Genomic DNA, 19,375 nt, shown 5'->3' on the forward strand with positions numbered 1-19,375 from the left:
CTGGCATATGGAATGCACACAACTGTGATGAAACAGCAGCCCTGTTGTTACTATCTGGAGACTGGATAAAGACAAGACAGAGTAAAATTGTGTCTGAAAGGAGCAGTTCAGGGAACGTGGAAAGCATAACGAGTCTGTAAGTTCATGTTTACTAATATTTGCTAATTGTAACCAAGTAAAATAAATCCAACTAGCAAGCACACAATATACTGATACATATTTATCATATGTAAAAAAAAAGCTTTTTCTTCTAATCACAGTATTTCAGATTTTTACTTACATTAAAAATCGTATTATTAAGTAAACTGTTTATTACAAAATGGCATACATCATACCTTCCATAATTTAAATATTATTTAAGTTTTGTTCATCCATTTGATATTCCTAACATCCTTTCACTGATATGTGGAAAGAAATCGTAAGTGCTTGCAGTTTTAACTTCCCTTGTCAATCAGGCCAAGGTCAGGGACCTAGATACTCCTGAAATTAAACAGATGAGGGAGCAAGGGAAAAGCAAAGTATTTACAGTTTCAAATCCAAGGGGTGATGAGAGAAATGCTCTTTTTTTCTGAGAAATTCTTGTAATTACTTTGCTTTCAACAGAAGACCAATTTCCTTACTGAAGATATGGTACAATTTTTGTGAGAGATGGACAAATTGAACATGCTGGCAGACTGTCTGAATTTTGCTTTCTGAAGTGCTTTTGAAGAGAAATGATGGCTTTTTCATTATGGCAATGACATAGAGGATTTTTTGAGTATGTGTAATTACAAAAATTCAAGGGCTTGTAATTATATATCTATTTATACTGAAAATTCTTCTAATTTGATTTTTTTTTCTATTTCTATCATGATCTAATGTCTTGTTTTGATGTTTATTCCTGTTACTAAAAAGAACAAAAATACAATCAAAACTCCTTCTCTGAATGCCCTTGTTTTGAACTGAATATAAAAAGCAAATCAAAATTATTTCCAGGAGGGTATAGCCAAAGAGGCCAACATAAAAGGAAACTTCCTGCTTGAAGGTGATGGAAAAGGAGAGCTTAATGCATCCAGAACTGGGCTAAAATCTAAGCTGTCTTTCCAAGATATTCTAAGTTTGAAACAACAAAACAGTAACAGTGTGTTTAGTTCATCATTACTTCAAATCTGAAGTATTGTCAAGCATGTAAAAGAAGACTGAGAAATGGCTTCTACAATACCTAGAAAATTAAAGAAGGTTTAAAGTAGGAAATTAAGAAATATTTACAAAACAAACAAAAAAAATCCTGCCATTTCCTCCAACATTTTGTACAGATCTTTTATTATTTAATATTGGAAATCCTATAACTTCATAATCTTCTCAGTCTTTATGATCTATTGCATAAGTGCATTTCTTTTTGCATCTACAAAAATAAATTGTCCCTACTACTATGTATGATGCAAATTGTAACCTCCTCCCACAAAAAATATATCAATCCATAAACATGTCATATTTATACCTATGTGGCTTTCCACTCTGACTCTGGGATTCAGACTTAATTACTTCTCTTTAACTTTTGCACTGCACTTTTTCATTCTCACAGTGATCAAGTATGGTGTGTGTATTTTTTAGATATACTCAATTTTAAGACAATAATATAATAAAGTTTATATTGTACTGGTGGACTGGTGAAAATGATGGACAAACAAAGAAGTAAAGAGCAATAGAAATTACTTACTTGTATTGTTCTGCAGATATAGGAGGATTCAGTTTATTAGTTGATTAAGAATAGAGTTGCATGGTAACTCATGGTAAACATGGCATGGTCAGTAAAAAAAATACTACCAAATGTATGAAAACATATACAAAGCACAGTACAAGAAATGCAATGCAGGAAGCAAAATGGCTGGCTATAAATTACTTTAATAACATTAGAATATAAAAACATGGTGAAAGAAAACAATAAATGAAAAGCTTATTGGTCAGTACACAAAACAGAAAAACTGCTTGCTGCAACAGAGGAGTAGTGTTAAACACTAAAACGCCTGAATGAAATCAGATAAATGAGTTCACTGGATTAATAAGGAAAATAGGATCAGTATGGATTGGGATTTCTCACCTAAGTAGGAAAGCACAGGATTTTTAAGACTGTAATACTGACAGCGAACCTAGGATGGTGACTGTGCCTGTGACATATTGTGGGAGACCAGGAAACCTAAGAGCAAGAAGCAAACAATGACGTAAAGCAGGGGTGCATTGTGAGGTAAAAGTTTACGATATTAAAATGTATTATTTCAGAGACTCCAGTCAGGAAACCGACAAGCAAAGGAAAAGTTCTTGAGTCAGTCCTCAGTAAAGTACCGGACGTGATCAAAATTCATGTGATTAAGGAACTAATCTGAAACTGTGTCCATCATATTCTTTACTTCATGTCCAACACAAAAAAAATTTATATATCCACCAATTTAGGGTTTCATTTTAAGACAAAAATTAACCAAATGAGTGACCTTGTTAAAATATTTTGGCTTATGAGTGTCATGAAGACTTTTCAGTGGCACCATGAGAGGCTGTCAGAAAACAAACACAAAGAGCTTTCTTTACAGAAGATATATTGGAAAATCTGTTTCAAATGCACGTAACAGTAGAAGATCTGGAACAGAATAACAAAATTAACTATTGCAAATTGCTAAAATTAAATGAAAAGGACTCAGTAGTTTTGAAGGGACACACCTCCAAAGTCACTAAATTATTTGTATTGATGTGCAACCCATCTTAATTGCAGCATTTTCCAAAGCAGGTGCACATGCCTAGGTTCCTCTCCTTTAGCCCTGAATATAAGATAAGTACTAGCTCTTTTTCCCACTCATTTGCAGTTTGACAATACTGCAAATTAGTTCAGCTCGCCGTGGGAAAAGGTGCAGAACAGAACAGCCAGAGCAACAAAGATAAGTGAATATTAAATGCCAACTAAAGAGACAATTCATTAAAATGATTTCAGCTGTATCTTAGAAAAGTAACAAATCATACAAAAAGAAGAAACTCTGAATCAATGGCATCCTGAGATTTAGTTCTCTAATTCTCTCACAACTACTGCTTTTGCTACTGGTTTAACTGGTACAACTTAATGGACTCTATGAACTTAAAGGTTGTTTCCAATGAAAATGAGTCTATGAATCTATGACTCTAACACTGTGCCTCTTGCTTAACAATTAGAATCAATTCAACAGCACTGTATTTTGTTTTAGCATCAATACCAAAATTTGAATTGTATCACCCATCCCAAGATTTCGAAGAGGGACAGTTTCACAAGTAACTTATACATGTGAAGTAATCTACAGAATGGAATGCAAGGAATTTAAGAGAGGTAAGGAAGATGAACACAAGAAAATGCAAGTATTTTTTAGTTATGGAAAAGAATGGAAAAAATCGGATAAATATACTCGAACAAAGAATACAGAATTATTCTTTAAAGATGCTATCAAGAAGCCACAGTAATAACTAATAATACATTTGCAAAAAGTTATTATTCTACTAAATAGAGGTTTTTCATACCAGAGAAAACTATTTTATATGTAAACATCTTCCAAAAATATACATACTTTTTGTAAGGTTTTTTTCTTATTTTTTAAACCCAAGAGGGCAATTGGCTGCATTGTTTTAAAGTGACTTATGATGATTTTAAACAGATGAAAATTCAGACTTATAAATTTATACTGTCTTCTAATAATACTCCCAGTTAGGAAGAAAGGAATGAAAGTCAATACACAGAAGGAGCAGAACTTATGTACAAATTTTACACTCAGAGATCCTGGTATCCTGGTAATTCTGGTAATTCTTCCATTAATAGTAGAGGTTTTAGTAATATCCTCTCAAGACCCATGAAGTTATTCAAAAAACAAGGCCACAAACCTGAAGTCTTACCAACTCTATTGCTTCAGAAAAAGTAAAATTCACTGCATATTTAAATAGTACTTGGTAAAAACTGGTTATATTAGATCCTATGAAAACTTAAAATTATCAGTAAAGACTGCAATTAGAAAGGGACAGCAAATCAGTGTGATCGGTAGATGGTTTATGCTTAGGAAAATCTCAGAATCCAAAGGAACAGATGTCATGGCAAGGGAACTACTGGAGAGTCCTAAGAACAGGAATCAGTCTTGAATATCTTGATGAGCTGGATGGTTGGAGTCAATGAATTGTAGTCAATGGCTTGATGCCCAAGTGGAAAACAGTGACAAGGGGTGTCTCTCAGGGGTCAGTGTGGGACCAGCACTGTTCAACGTCTTTGTTGGTCACAGGAACAGAGGGATCGATGGCACCCTCAGCAGGTTCACTGATGACACCGAGCTGTGTGGTGTGGTCCCCTCTGGAGGGAAGGGAGCCATCCAGAGGGACTGGACATGTATAAGATGGCCTTGAGAGGTGAGTTTGTGTGAACCTTGTGAAGTTCAACAAGGCCAAGTGCAAGGTCCTGCACCTGGGTCATGGTGATTCCCCAGCACAAACACAGGCTGGGAGGAAATGGACTGGGAGCAGACCAATTGAGGAGGACATGGGGCTGTAAGTGGATGAGGAGTTCAACATAACCCAGCGACATGTGCTTGCAAGCCCAGAAAGTCAGCTGTGTCTGCTGAAGAATGATGTGGCCAGAAGGTCAAGGAAAATGGCTCTCCTCCTCTACCCTGGTCTTGTGAGACTCCACCTGGAATGGCGCATTGAGCTCTCCAACACAAGGACACAGACCTGTTGGAGCCAAGCTGGGAGAGCTGGAGACATTTAGCCTGGAGAAGAGAAGGTTCTAGGGAGACCTTAAAGCAGGCTTCCAATACAGAAAAGGTGAGAAGATGGAGAGGGACTTTTTACGTGGGCATATAGTGACAGGACAAGGGGGAGTGTCATTAAACTGAAAGCGTGTACATTTATGTTACACATTAGGGAGAAATTCTTTACTGGGAGGGTCATCAAGCATTGGAACAGTTTACCCAGAGAAGCCTTGTCCCTGAAGCTGTTCAAGGCTAGGTTGGAAGAGGCTTTGAGAAATCTGATCTGGTGAAAAGTATCCCCGCCCATAACAGGGGAGTTGGAACTAGCTGACATTTAAGGTCCCTTCCAAAACAAACTGTTCTATGATTCTGTGATAATAAGGTGGACCAGGTGATCATTGTAGGTCCCTTCCAACTGAGCTATTCAATCAAAAAATTGCAGAACTTGAAACACAGTTCTGTTTACATTTTTGACCTCAAAACACAATTCTGTTTACATTTTTGGCAAATATTTGCAGGCCACTAGCATCCTACCCAATTCCTTTCATCAAGGTAGTATATAGGAGACATCTACTGCACACATACCAAGGAAAAGAAATTTAGAGGGAATTTTTACCTGAAATTCAGTAATCAAAGACATTAACACTGCTGCATGGGAAAGCTGAGTTGAATACTACTATGTAAAAAAAAAATTGCAGCATTATAAAACAGATTAGAATATTTGTTTTAAAAAATCCTGCCAGACCTGTTTCTGGAATTGTCAAAATGCCAGTGAATAGATGGGAAATTTAAACAGAACCTCATTAAGAAAATGTGATGCAGCAGAGTCATGTACATATGCCAGATTATATTAAAGATTTATGAGTGGCTCACATAGTCAGTAAAACAGGAACTTATGTATCTAATATATGACATTCCAGCAGACCTAATACTTGTTACAACCAGTCTAAGTTTCTGTCTAAGCCAAAATGGAAGTCTGGTATTTGGAAGGAATTTTAGAGGGAAACGCATGTGTTTGATTTGCAGAAGTAGGGCAAGTATCACTTGTGTCTAATACAGTGCAAAATATGCATGTAATTATTTTTTTCTGCTGTATTCTGCTGAAGCTTGCGTATTATATTTTCAGAAGATTCAAAAGTCACATAATTTGAAAAATCTTGGACAAAGTTCCAGGGCAACATTTACCTTGTGCCCAGTGTAGGACCTGTAAAATACACCTAATATCATTTGTTAAGGAATTCAGTAGGCTTGAAACCCACAATCCTGAACACCTAAGATCATATCAGATACCTGACTAAAGGGATGACTGGATGAAAATTATCTGCTTGCCTAACTGTGATTCTGGCTCTCCAAACACCACATCATTTTAAATAGGGTGTTTGTAACCTCAACTCCTAGAAGTTGTATTACCTCAAAGAGGAGTCCCCTGGGAGAAAGATGTAACTGAGATAACAGCAAGAACCTCTAGTCCAGTCTCACAAGCACCAGTGCATAAGACATGCATATTGACTGTAGTTTGTATCTGAGCTCTGCTCTATAACCAAGAGAACACTCACAGATTTCATTTCCACTTTGAAAATCACATGAGCAAATACAATTTTCTTGGTAACCATATACTCAGTGGACACTGCAAGAAAAAAACCAAACAACACGTACCTAATGAAAATGAAACCAAATGCATGTACTAAGAAAGAAACTTACGAACAAAAAATCTCTCTTTAATAGATATCGTGTAAGAATTAGAATGGAGGACAGTTATACCAGTGTTCATTTGGACTGCAGAAATCAAAGACATATCTATATTAGTATTACTGATTTCAGTTTAAAAAACACTCTACCAAATAAAAAACAAAAACCAAAAACCCAAAAAACCAAATAAAAAAGAAAACAAAACATAAAAACCCAAACCAAACCAACCAACCAACCAACCAAAAAAACCAAAACCCAAGAAGAATACAAAAATAACAGAAGGAATTCACACAGAAATTTTAATACAATGTTAGAAATACAAGGAAAGGTGTAGAAAAAAACACCATACAAAAAAGAAAAAAAGTCCTGGACTCCGTAACTTAGAAAGGAGATAACAATGCAGGCTTACAAAACAACAGATGATGCAGTGAAAATATACTGGGCTGCTATGACTCAGAAACTGTAAATACCAAAATGCAAAAAGAAATGGCAAGAAGTCAGCATTGCAGTGCTTGTCTTATTATCAGGCTGAACATGGAGCTTTTCAGATACCTCATATCAGAACACTTATGACTGTGAACTAACCTGTGTATCAGGACATGCAATTAACTACACTCGATATCCCAAAAGTCTCTACAATATATCCAAGGTTCTCACTATGTTCTCAACAGATGCGATCATACCCTCTCCCTAAAAGTCTATCCTAAATTTTACCCACTTTCTTTTTTGTACTTGCTCAGGAAATATCTATCAAATACTGACTATTCAGAAGACACTGTCAGCTACTTGTGTCACTGTCAATCTATAAGCCTCTCTTCATTTTTTTCCTTCTTGTTCTCCTTTACTCAAGAGTAACATTCACCTTTTCTTTGTTTTCTCCATTGCCCTCAACTGAGCAGTCTCTGAATGTAAATCAAGCCTCAGAAGCAGCAAGAACCCAACACGAAATTTTCTTTATTAAGATGATTATTCTGTAAATGCAATATTTTTTCTCTGTAGAAGGGGTTATGAAATCCAACCACAGGCTAAATACAGAAAAAATGAACAGCTTTGATGCAGTGCAGCTATTTCTGTATTTTTGTGCCTTAAAGGACTTAAATACCTTTTCCTAAGGAAGCTGAACATTTTTATGTTAGCAACCATGTGCCTCAATATAAATCCTAAGCAACAAGCACTGAAATAATCACCTTCTTGGACGTGGGCCTGTAAATACCCTTAAAAAACAGAACTGGTAATCCAAATTATCCTCCGTGTGTTTTTCTCTGGCTGAAGAAGGCTGAATATTATTACTTCTGAAGAACATAATATCTCTCAGAGGAAGCATCACCAGTATTTACTCAGTTTTACTAAATTGCAGGCTTGAAATGGGAACAGCAAAGAATGTTAGCAAATCAGTTGGATTTTTCTCTTTTTTTCCATTAATAATTTTCTGCACTTGATTCTATCACTTCTGAAATATTAAACTGAAACCAGTGCTTCAAATAATAGTAGTAGTGGAAAACTTGCATGCTTTATATTGTTTCAGTAATAATCTGCAAAAGTGCACAACACTTAGCAAGAGATCAAAAAGCCCAACAGGCATTGAGGCTTCCCCAAACATCTCCTTTTTAAACTGTCAGAAAATAAAATTATAAGGTAGCATGCCATGCATTGCTGGCAAGTATTATCAGCTTTAATAAGTAATTAGACCAAACTACTTTGATTCTGAAATGAAACACCTCCCCTATTTATAGACAGAGGACAGCTGTGAGCAGCACACTTCACTTTCCTTCAGTGCAGAACTTCACAGTTCTTTACATCTGCAGCAGTTTCCTTGCTGCCTGAGCTAGGATGTGGACAGCCATGGGAGGAGGCATTTTGCTACTGCTCCCTTGAAGTAATTTGTTGTCTCCTGAAAGATGAAGTGAGCCATAAGGGAGCACCCTTAAGCACTGTCTAGCCTGCCCACTGCTTTTGGATCACAGCAAGCTTCAAGACAACATGATTAACCACTGCTGCTGTGTCTTAGGTAGGAAATGCAAGATGTGGCCAGGAGTGTGTATTCTATTGATAGCCATCTGATAGAGGTGGGGCTGTTGTCTTCTGTTAATTGGGTCACCTGTTAAAACCAGGTGGGGCAGTTTTCTTTATCTCTTCCACAACCAATCCTCCCTCCAGGAGATATCTTCTGTTCATGGGCCATTGAGTCTCACTGCATGACTGATGAAATTACATCATCCCACTGGGAGATGCTCTGCCCAGGGGGAGAAGCCAAGCATTCCCACCTGGATATAATCTGAGCCTTGGACACCACAGGCAGCCTTTTCCCACTGGGTTCCCGGAGCAGCAGCTTTCTTTTCCAGTGGATTCCCAGAGGAAGACCAGGCCCATCTATACCACCACTGGACCTTCAGAGGAAAACTGCACCCTTCTCAGGATCACTGCTTCAACAGAACCACACCTGTCACTGCAGGAGGGCTGCAGCCACCATTTAATGGGACTGCTACAACCCACTGACCCACAGGGTGTCAGGTTGTATTCTGACTCTGTCAGTGTTGTTTTCTATTACTACATTTTTATTTTTCCTAATAAAGAACTGCTACTCCTATTCCCATATATTTGCCTGAGAGCCCTTAATAATTCAGGAGGAGGGGGTTTACATTTTCCACTTGAAGAGAGGCTCCCGCCTTCCTTAGCAGAGACCTGTCTTTTCAAACCAAGACATTCTGTGAAACAGTTTGACTTGAAGGAGGACGTGAACAGTGATAGTTCATAGTGATAACAGTCTTACAATTGAAGTTTTGGGTTGATTCTACATCTAAGTTTAAACTGGGTTGTAAACTGAAAATCAATATGTAGATCACGCATACTTACATAAAAAACACACCCACAGTGAGATGATTTTAAAGAATATCTATAAATGTTAAAGCTTATGGCTGTTTTTCTATTTGTTTATATTTTGTATACAAAACACAAGTAAAATAAATACTAACGCAGCAAGTGATAAAAAATACAGTCATGTATGCAGAGGAATACAAGTATGTTGATATAAACATTCTGCATCATTTTCCATAGGAAAAAATTGGGGAAGCAATTTGCAAAAGAATGAGATACTCTTGGTTAGTTGTTAATGTCCTTGATTTCTGTTAGGATTATCTAACTTTTGCTACTTATTGCTGCAGTGACACAAAGATATCTACTAAATAGATAAATATATTCAGTTGTTCACAGGTAGCTGCTGTAGTTGACAGTCTTTCACTTAAAACTGATGGGCAACAGCACATTGCTATATGTCCTTTTTAAAGGAAACTACACATCAGTTAATTAATATACCCACTGTAGCATCTGTACTTCATAACCTGAATAAATGTGTTCCAAGGCTGAATGTTTCACTCATCTAAACCCATTAAGAAAGTTATTTATGGCAAGTTACTCTTATGATGAATTTAACTTTTAAACATGTAGATCAGAAGTCTAAAGGTAAATTACAAAAAAAAATCATAGAAAAAGAAAGCATCCAACATACAGATTTAAATACCTGTCTAATGTACAGTGCTCCAAATTCAAAATATTACAATGTAGTGCAGAAATAATCAATACAAACTATTCCGATAAACACATAATCTCGTAATAGCAATGGAAATAATGTTCCATAATCTATGGGGACATAATTCACAAGAATTCAATTTGAGATGGTCACTGGACTAAATTAGAGGTTGGACATTATGCTTTTATTTATTTCAGTTAAAACTACAGTTCTCTGTTCGGTCTTTTGACAACAGCAACCTAAACACCTGAGGTCTTCCATAACCTCATTTTTTCCCTGGGGTTTTGTTCTCAATATGTGACAAATGTCAACATTTTGATTTGGTACTGTTCTTGTATTTTACAGCACTGTCAATAGCTATATAAGATGAAAGAGGAAGAAAAATCAGACATGATTAGAGTATTGTTAGTTCTGGTTTCCCCCATATTCATACTATAGAATTAAACTTCACATTAATATTTTTCCAATGACTACTTCTGAATCCATGTCTGGATTAGATCAAACAAGTTAGATGTCCATGATACATTGTATTTAGAATAGATGGACCAAAGTTACACCAGTAACTTAAAACAGAATGGGAAAGCTGTATTTGCCATTTCACATGGAAGACCAGGTATCTACCAAACAAGTTGGAACGCCTGGACACATGGCTGTGGGCCATGCACAGATGGCCTGCTGTAAATCAACAGCTTACGAAATATCTTAGACTTGTTATGCACTCATGGATCAGTTGCACAGCACATGCACAGGGAGGATGACATGTCCTGGATTCATCTAATGTACTCCATGAGCCAGGAAAGGCTGATCTGCCTCTTTGTCCACAAACAAAACAACTGGGGAGGCTGCTGCTGCTATCACAATTGTTGAGGACTGCAGATTATCCAAGAAAACAGCAGGGTAGTAGATAGCCTGCAGTAATTTATTGGAACGTTGTTAAACTAGTTAGTTGGTTTAGAGAAAAGAAAACAAAAAAGTTGTATCCTACTTATTGTTTTCTGAATTAGTCATTACTGATTACTTATCTTAGTCAAGGTCATTCATATTAGTAAGCTCTAACAGCGGGCGAACCAAGAGAAAACAAGGACAGATTTACTTGTAAAAATTAGGAAAAAATATAAGAAGGGGAAAAAGTTTGAGATGTAGATAACATATTAAGAAAAGTATTCAGCTCTGTACCTGGCATGAACTAAAAGTAAAAAATTAATAATAGAAGAAGAAATAGAAATGAGAAATGTACATTTCCTAATCCTTTAACTTTGCAAATTAATGTTCTGTTTTTCATCACAGTGCATTTTTCTCTCAGAACTTATGCTGCAGTCTTTTAAGTCAACTTCTGCATTCTAAAAACTTTGATGTTGTTCTGTTCTTAAATATCTAAGCATTAAATATTGAAAGTATTGAATATGTTCTCATTTCTAACTTTTCTAGTGCGCATTTTACATAGTTAAGAAGGCTGACATCATATTGAACTCACAGAAGCAGCCAAGTCTTCACTGTCCTCTTGCTTCATTTATTCCCCTGATGTTCTGATAGAAATATCTTATTAGGAAAATGGCGACTCTCAGAAATGAAGCAATGAAATCAGGTCAATTTCAAGATTTCTATAATGGCTTTAAACATGCTGCAAAAAGCCTGAACTTGCTTTGATAACAAGTATCTTATACTCAAAAATTTTCTGTAACTTTGATGAAATGGTAAAGGCAATAATTTTGAGAAAACCACACAGTTACTTTAAAAAATCAGATATAAAAAATAATGAAATTCAGGAGCGCTGATAAAAAAGGATTGGGATGGCAGGAAAGAATAATCAAAATTAACAAAATCTGCCGGCTTTGGCCAGAGATTTAGATTAATCTAAAGGTAAAAACAAAGTACTAAGAAAGAAAACAAATCACAAGGTAATGTTAGAAATCAAGCCATTTTCATAATTAGACATCTCATTTCACGCTTTGAGTCAGGTGCTCCGTACTCAGCACAAGACACGGGACAAGTATTGAAAAAGGTTCATCTGTCATTGTCTGCAGATAAACTAACACTGATTTTAACTTTAATTTTTTTTATAATGGACATGTAACACAAGAGATACTTAAAAAGTATAATGGTTGATACATGCAGATTAATAATTAAAACTTAGGGCTAATTAAGAAAGACATTAAATCACATTTGATGTTACACAACAATACAATGAAAAGAACAATAAACTCCAGAGACTCTGCCAAATCACGTCATAAGTAGTTGCTCCTTCATTCTTATTTTTTATGAAAATTCAACTAATGTGTAATATTATATTTTGTGTTAGAAAAAGCAAAAATAATTTAATGCCTAAGCAGAAAAAGTTTAACTTTTTTTAATACAAAAAACCGGAATGAAATAATACATCTATATTGGAAGTTTACTTTAGTAACACATGCATCAATATTTATTAATAAAGAAGAACACTGTGCTGAAAACTGTTGGCAACTACTCCGCACCCCAGAGTGCCAAAAACTTTGTTTCTTAACCCTGTGACTTTAAGGTACTTTTATATTGGTATATATTTGTGTGAATTTTCAACAAAAATAAAAGAGACTCCAGAGTTATTATCTCTTCCACATTCATAGCTCACACAAAAACTTTTCTATCATTTAGTTGATAAAGATTTTACTTACACAAACGGAGTCTTTTAATCCATCTAACTGAGAAATGCATTCACTTCTTAGAATACTCCAAGTCTGATATTTATACCAGGCATACTGCAGATATGCTTTTACTTGTGCATATCACCCTCACTCTTGAGGGACACTTGCAAAGTGAAGAACTAACAGATCTTGATCCTGCTAAGGTCACAGGGACTTAGCTATATTATAGCTTTGCTTAATCCTCATTGGTTTTGCCTAATGAGCACAAGGCTGTTTCCCTGACAACACAACAGCAGTTACCACAGTATCCAGAAACACATATGATGTCCAGGTTTAAGGTATATCCCACCTGAAAATATATTATTTATTTTCTATGGTCATTGTGGGGAAAAAAATAAAACCTGTGAAGATCTTCCAGATACTCTTACTTCTGTTAAACTTCTTACTATTACCTACTTCAAGGACATACCCTAAGTAGGTTGAACACTTCTGAAACTCAGTTCTTGAACTAGTGAGTACATGGAGCAAAAGTCACAGTAAGAAGCCATGGAATGTAAGGGAATTACCGAATGTTTATATAAATTCCTATCAAGTGCGAAACACAATGAGAGAAAGCAAAAAAATACCACTACAAATTTTAAGGAAAGGGCAATAATTACGAGCATAGAAAGGGAGGGAACACTTGGGGTCTAAAGTGAGAAGTTTGGGAACAAGTTTAAAGGTGGATATAGAAATGAGATGGTGAGAAACTACACACTGCAGCAATACTTTTTATAAATACATAGGGACCATGGCTATGTTTTCCAGTTTGAGAAAAGGATTTTACAATAATTAAGATAAAGTGTGAACCAAGAGAAAACAAATGCATCAGATTTGTAGCTGAATATGGAAGCTGTGGTTCTAGAAATATTCTTCGGTGACTAATAGAAAAAAAATCCCCACTGAGACGGTTAATCTAGCCAGATAATTTCTTGCACTTCACCAAAAGCATGCAGTACAACAACACATAAAATAGATCCCATATAAAATTACTTCATTGGTTTAAATTTGTTCAAACAATGCTGACAGGCTAAGTTTCTGGTGGTAGATTACTTACTTGACAATATATCAACTGATTTAATATGAAAGCAAAATGCTTTTATTTTTCTTTTCTTGTGTGTGCACTGGCTAATGTAACAGAAATGCACTATGGGATCATGTGTGCTCTAACTCAACTCACACCAGGTAAATTCAGTATTAATAAATGAAACTTTATATAAGCAATGCTCACTGACAGGTGTCTGAGTGATTTTAGCTGAGATGAAGTGGGACTGAAGGAAGGAAAGAAGCAGACAGTAGCTTGACCTCATGGTTAATTGAGGAATGTCCAAGTCTGAGTCAGGCATTGCAATGGACTTTCCAGTAAAAAACAATTAGAAGACGAGGATTTAATCAACTGACAAAACAGCCGTTTGTTTCTAAGCAACACAGGTCACCAAGAATACATCACTCCACTCATATAATTGTTTTCCTATTGAATATAGTTGTACATCAGCTTTTAATTTTCCTTTTCAAATACCTCAAGTGTACAAGCTTACGCGACAAAAAAGATCAGGGTAGCACAACTATGAAGACAACTTCCTATGACACTGACCTTCTATCTTGAGGAACAGTGGCTTAAAATTTGAAGAACATTATTGTGGGCTTTGGGGAGTCTTTTTGGCTTTGCTTAGTTAGTTTTGTTTTTAAACTCCCAAGAAACAATGATGAAGAGTTCAATCTGACTGGCCCACATTGGTCAATTTAGCCCTGGGAAGTTGGAAAAACTATGAATTCTTCTGCTTTCAGAAAAAAGTAGAATGTATAATTTAACTTATTTTCCTATAGACTACATAATAAATAAATAAATAAATAAATAAATAAATACATACATACATACATAGATACATACATACATAAAAAAGTAAACTGGACCCCTTGAAAGAATGCAGTAAGAGTGACATTATCAATTTTCTTAAATGCTAAGATATTTCAGTGATCAGCAAGACGCAGCAGGCATAGTAGCATAACCACAGCTACTCAAATTAAGAGCATTTGTTGAATACCATTTGTTCTTTAGTCTCCTCACGGTTCATGTTTTTAAGCAAAATTGTGAAAAGCTATTTTGAATAAAATAATGCTTATACAAAATTGTTAGTAATTATTTGCTCATTTCAGTTCTGAGAAAGCTGCTATTTACACAGGTGACTGAACCACACAAAATGGGCACATTGAAAATATAATTAAATGAAACTAAGGGGCTTTTGGAAAATTACAGACTGTTTGAATTAGTTTTAAAAAGAGTGTTCAGTCTGTAAAGACTATGAGCAGCTTGCATTATCTGTGCTCTGTGAAATCATTGTCATAAAATATTTTACACATTTTAAAATTAATGTTAATATACAACCAAACCATTAATTAGGCATTTTAAGCCCTGATGATGAAGAAGTTTTATGTAGGAGTTAGACTTTTATAAGAAATACAACTACATTTAGAAAGAAAGCTAACAGTATTAGAAAAGTACTTACAGCAATCCCCCAGAGTTAATTCTTACAAAATTCTTTGAAACAGGCGACAGTTGCAAACACGGTTGTGCTGACATCATGTATTGTATGTCTGTACAAATGAAAAGGACTATAGTTATGAAAGGAAGCTAATTTTCACAACTACCTTAAAATGAAATTAATTACTTAATTTTCATAAGTACCTTTTCAGCTGCAAAACACAGAAAAAAATAACTACAAATGCTTAAAAAAGTATAATGACCGATATGACAAATCTAAACCTAAAATTCTTTTAAAAGAATTACTAATGAATAAACTATTAAGATTTCAAGTTCATTCCTTTTGGAGGAATACTGGGCAGGATAAAAGCAAAGCTAAAACGATATAGGCCTTCCTGCAACAGAAGAAGGAATAAGAAATAGGAAAAGAAAGTGATCAAAAAGAACACAAGCACACTCAAGGTTAGTTCATGATTAAAACCAAGATTCTCACATGGTAGTTCATGCTCACACCCACTCTAGAGGAGTTCATGCTCACACCTACTCCCTGAGTCCTTACGTTCCTACAACAGTCATGTAACAATGAAGATAAAAAAAAGGTTAAAAAAATATTTGTACAATATCATGTTAAAATATCATATAAAATATGATGTTAAAATATATTTCAAACAACCAAAGTTACATTAAAAACCAAGTTCCAAATAACATACTGATCACAATTGATACTTTATTACAATGAATGGCTTTCCTAGCACATATGGAGGTAACATCTGTCTTGTCAGTTAACTGAGAATAATTAGAGCTATGAATACTTCCTTCAGGTGCAGGTTACTCAGGATTCAAAATCCCCACTTCTTAAACAACTTATTTATTGCCTCTTTTTTTGCAGAGTGAATTTCACGAATCTAGGTAGCCAAGAAATTCCTCTAAAAATTCTATTATGAATTTCCTTAAGTTACTATGCTTGTATGTTAATCATACTGTAACACAGACCAGTTGAAAGATTGTATTTGTGAGATAGATTTTGTGCTAGTACTGTGTTAACATGGATACTGAACTGAAACTTGTCAGACTTTTCTGATTCATATAGAGAATTCAATGTTTCTTTTCTTCTAAGAATTCTGATATCTCCCCATATTCTCTGTAACTTATATATCAGAATTTGTTGATTTCTTTCCTATGACATCTCTTCTTTCCTGGATCCACTAGTGATTAGATCCTTCCAGACCATTGGGACTTAAGCACTGAAATATGAATTTGACAACTCCAAAAGGATTAAATTATTTAAACGACACAACAAGTTTACTGAAATTCAGCCACAAGAACATTTACTTTCTTTCTAAATGCTCAAAATATTGTAAAAGGACTAACTAACAATGCAAAGAAAGTAACAATAAGCAGTCACACATACTTCAACATTAGGTCAGCTGGAATAATTTGTCAAAGTATTACAAGTCTAATTAATTTTTAGCTAACAAAGTAATGATGTAAGGTTTCAATTGATATTTGTTTCCAAAACATCTTTTATGGCTTTTAACATTTTTTGTATCTATTAAATTAAAATAAATTTTAAAATTAAATTTTCACCATGATTGTTAAAGAATTTAATCAAAACAAAGCATTATTAAACATACAGAAAATAATATGTTTTCATTATCTACAAAGAAAAAAAAAAGAGACAAAGTGGTTAAATAACTTACATTATGTTGCACAGCTGGGGGCCTGAGCAGAAGGATTTGTTTCACACTTGTTGTTTCAAAATCTCTATGTATTCTTTCAGGCTCCTTTTCCTGAAAGGATAGTTAAGCACAGGTTAAAAAGGGACCACTAGACACAGACACTAAAATCTGACATAAAATTTTCAATTTCCTAAAAACCAATGTAGCTTTCAGCATTAGAGAATGTAATCTTTAATGTTATGATGACAGATTTTTCTTTTTGTCATACTTAACGATGCCTTTTCAAGTGTGCTCTGGTAATTATCAGAAGTAATAGCAAACTGAAACAAACCAAATTGCCAGCATCTCCATGTATCTGTCATACAAGTTTTCAATCACTGCAGTTCCAAATTCTATTTTTCTATCATAATTACTGTCCATTACAGCAACTACTTTACGACAGGCAAGAAATCTGCACTAATCTTAACAGTTTTACAGTAGTAATTAATGTTTAACTACCTGCTTGTCTATATATTTGTTGTTTATACTTTTCCAATGAGAGAATATTTTTTGGATTGCAGAGCTAGAAAGGCATGGCAATGCTTTGCCCCTTTTCAACAAAAGAATAAAGTTGATTTTGTGGTCAGCACATCGTACAAGGAAGCATGGACAAATTTTTGACCTCACCTTTCTCCCAGTACAGTAAGCCTTATAAAATCAGTTTTGTTTTAAAATCAGTCCTAGCAGAATCTCAAACGCTTCATCAAAGGTATATGCCATTTAGAACTTTCAAAATTTCATCACCTTTCTAGATGCACGTGGAGAAATATAATCTACAAAGAGTCTTACACAGTCTGTAAAATGTGTGTAAAGATCAAGTGATTGTCTCTGGTTGATAAAATTAATCATTTCACACTAAAAACTCAGTATTGGCCACTGATTAAAACAAACTATCTAAGACTTTGTAGACTTTATTTCTCTAATTGCATTGAGAAGGCTGCTAAATTTTTACAAATTTTAAATGGCATATTCTATTGCTCTCTTCTAGAGTTGTTTATAAAACAAAATACTGTTTATACAATGCACACATTTCAACACAGTGCAACAAATTCATTACATTTTCATATTAAAAGAAAGTTTAAATAGTATTAAACATATTGTATCTTTTTTCACTTTCAGAATCAAATAACACAATGAACTCATGCCAGGAATTTTATACTTATCGCAGTTTCGGTGCTGTTAACTTGAAAACAAAATAGGTTATATTGAGATTAATAATTATCCAGTAGTCAGTGTCTGGATAGTTCAGAAATGTAGTGTTCAATGATCTGAAATTTTTAAAACCTCCTAATGAAATATAAAATGAATGACTTAAAAAAACCCCCAAAACAACCAACACACAGTTTTTTCCATTTTGCTGGCTGTGTATCAACTGATTTTTTGCAATCTTGATGTACTTTCTGTCTGTAAAATAGTGACAGAATCGGAAAGACTTAAGCTAATATATATTCCAACAATGTATTTGTTTCCTAGGTCAGTCTTCTGAATGTTAGTAGAGAAGTCATCCCTTCCTAAGCAGAGGGATAAATATATTTACAACTGGTCACCAGCCATCTCATCTGCAAGGTGCTGGCTGTGTCTAAAGGCAAGACACACGAGCATACGAGTTAGTAAGAAATAAAAGATTCTCAGCGGAGGAAAAAAATTTAATTTTAGTGATAGGTAAAAAACTCATGCTACTTGCACAAGTTAATCACAAGAACTAGCACAAGGAAATACAGTATTTTCAAGTTTCTTTGCCTAGGCTGTTCTATTTCAATCTCCAGAACACTACAAATCTGTCTCCTACGTTCCTTTCTGTTATCTCACTTCAGTTATTTTTGCCTACTCCTTTCACTCTGACTAGCAAGCTACATTCTTCCAACTTCTGTCACTACTGCCACCCCCTCAAACCAAGTGACTCTCTATCATCCACTGTCTTCCTTTTTTCTTGTCCCTTGAATGATTTCCAATCCTACACTCCTCATTCACTCCATTCTTAAACTCATCATCTCAGTTGCATGGAACCTGTTTCTGAGACAGAAATGCTATAGTTGTCATGGAAATTAGCTTAACTTTAACATTTTTAATAGGAAGTAGCAGATACCTCCTGCCTTGTATATTAACTTTTATATGCAATGCATATACTATATTCTTGCAGTACAGGTCCTTTTCATATTATTTCTTCTTTATTTAATAGTAAGAAGAGGTTCAGTTTTCAGCAGAACTGAATTTTGCAAAGGTTTGTAGCAAAGTCCAACTCAACAAAACTGCACTTCCAGAACAGGTGGCTTCCCTTTCATGAGGATATTTTACTGGAATTAGCACTCACTATCTTGCAGAAGATACACTAATGGAAAAACCCAAAGAAGGAAAAAATGAGCAAGTTGCTCTTTAGATCTCTTTCTGTGAAAGGTACAAAAAAAGCATATTTGTCATCCCTAGATGGCACAAAAAGTATTTAATAATTTATCATATCCGCTGCCTAAAACATACCTTGGGATTTCTATTCCCTGGGGAAAGAAAATTTTGATTCAATTTGCTTCAAGACTGATCACATTAGTCAAGCCATGCCATTATGATTGCTAAGAGCCAAATTT

This window comes from Molothrus aeneus, chromosome Z (genome assembly GCF_037042795.1).
Source record: "Molothrus aeneus isolate 106 chromosome Z, BPBGC_Maene_1.0, whole genome shotgun sequence".
NCBI lineage: Eukaryota > Metazoa > Chordata > Aves > Passeriformes > Icteridae > Molothrus > Molothrus aeneus.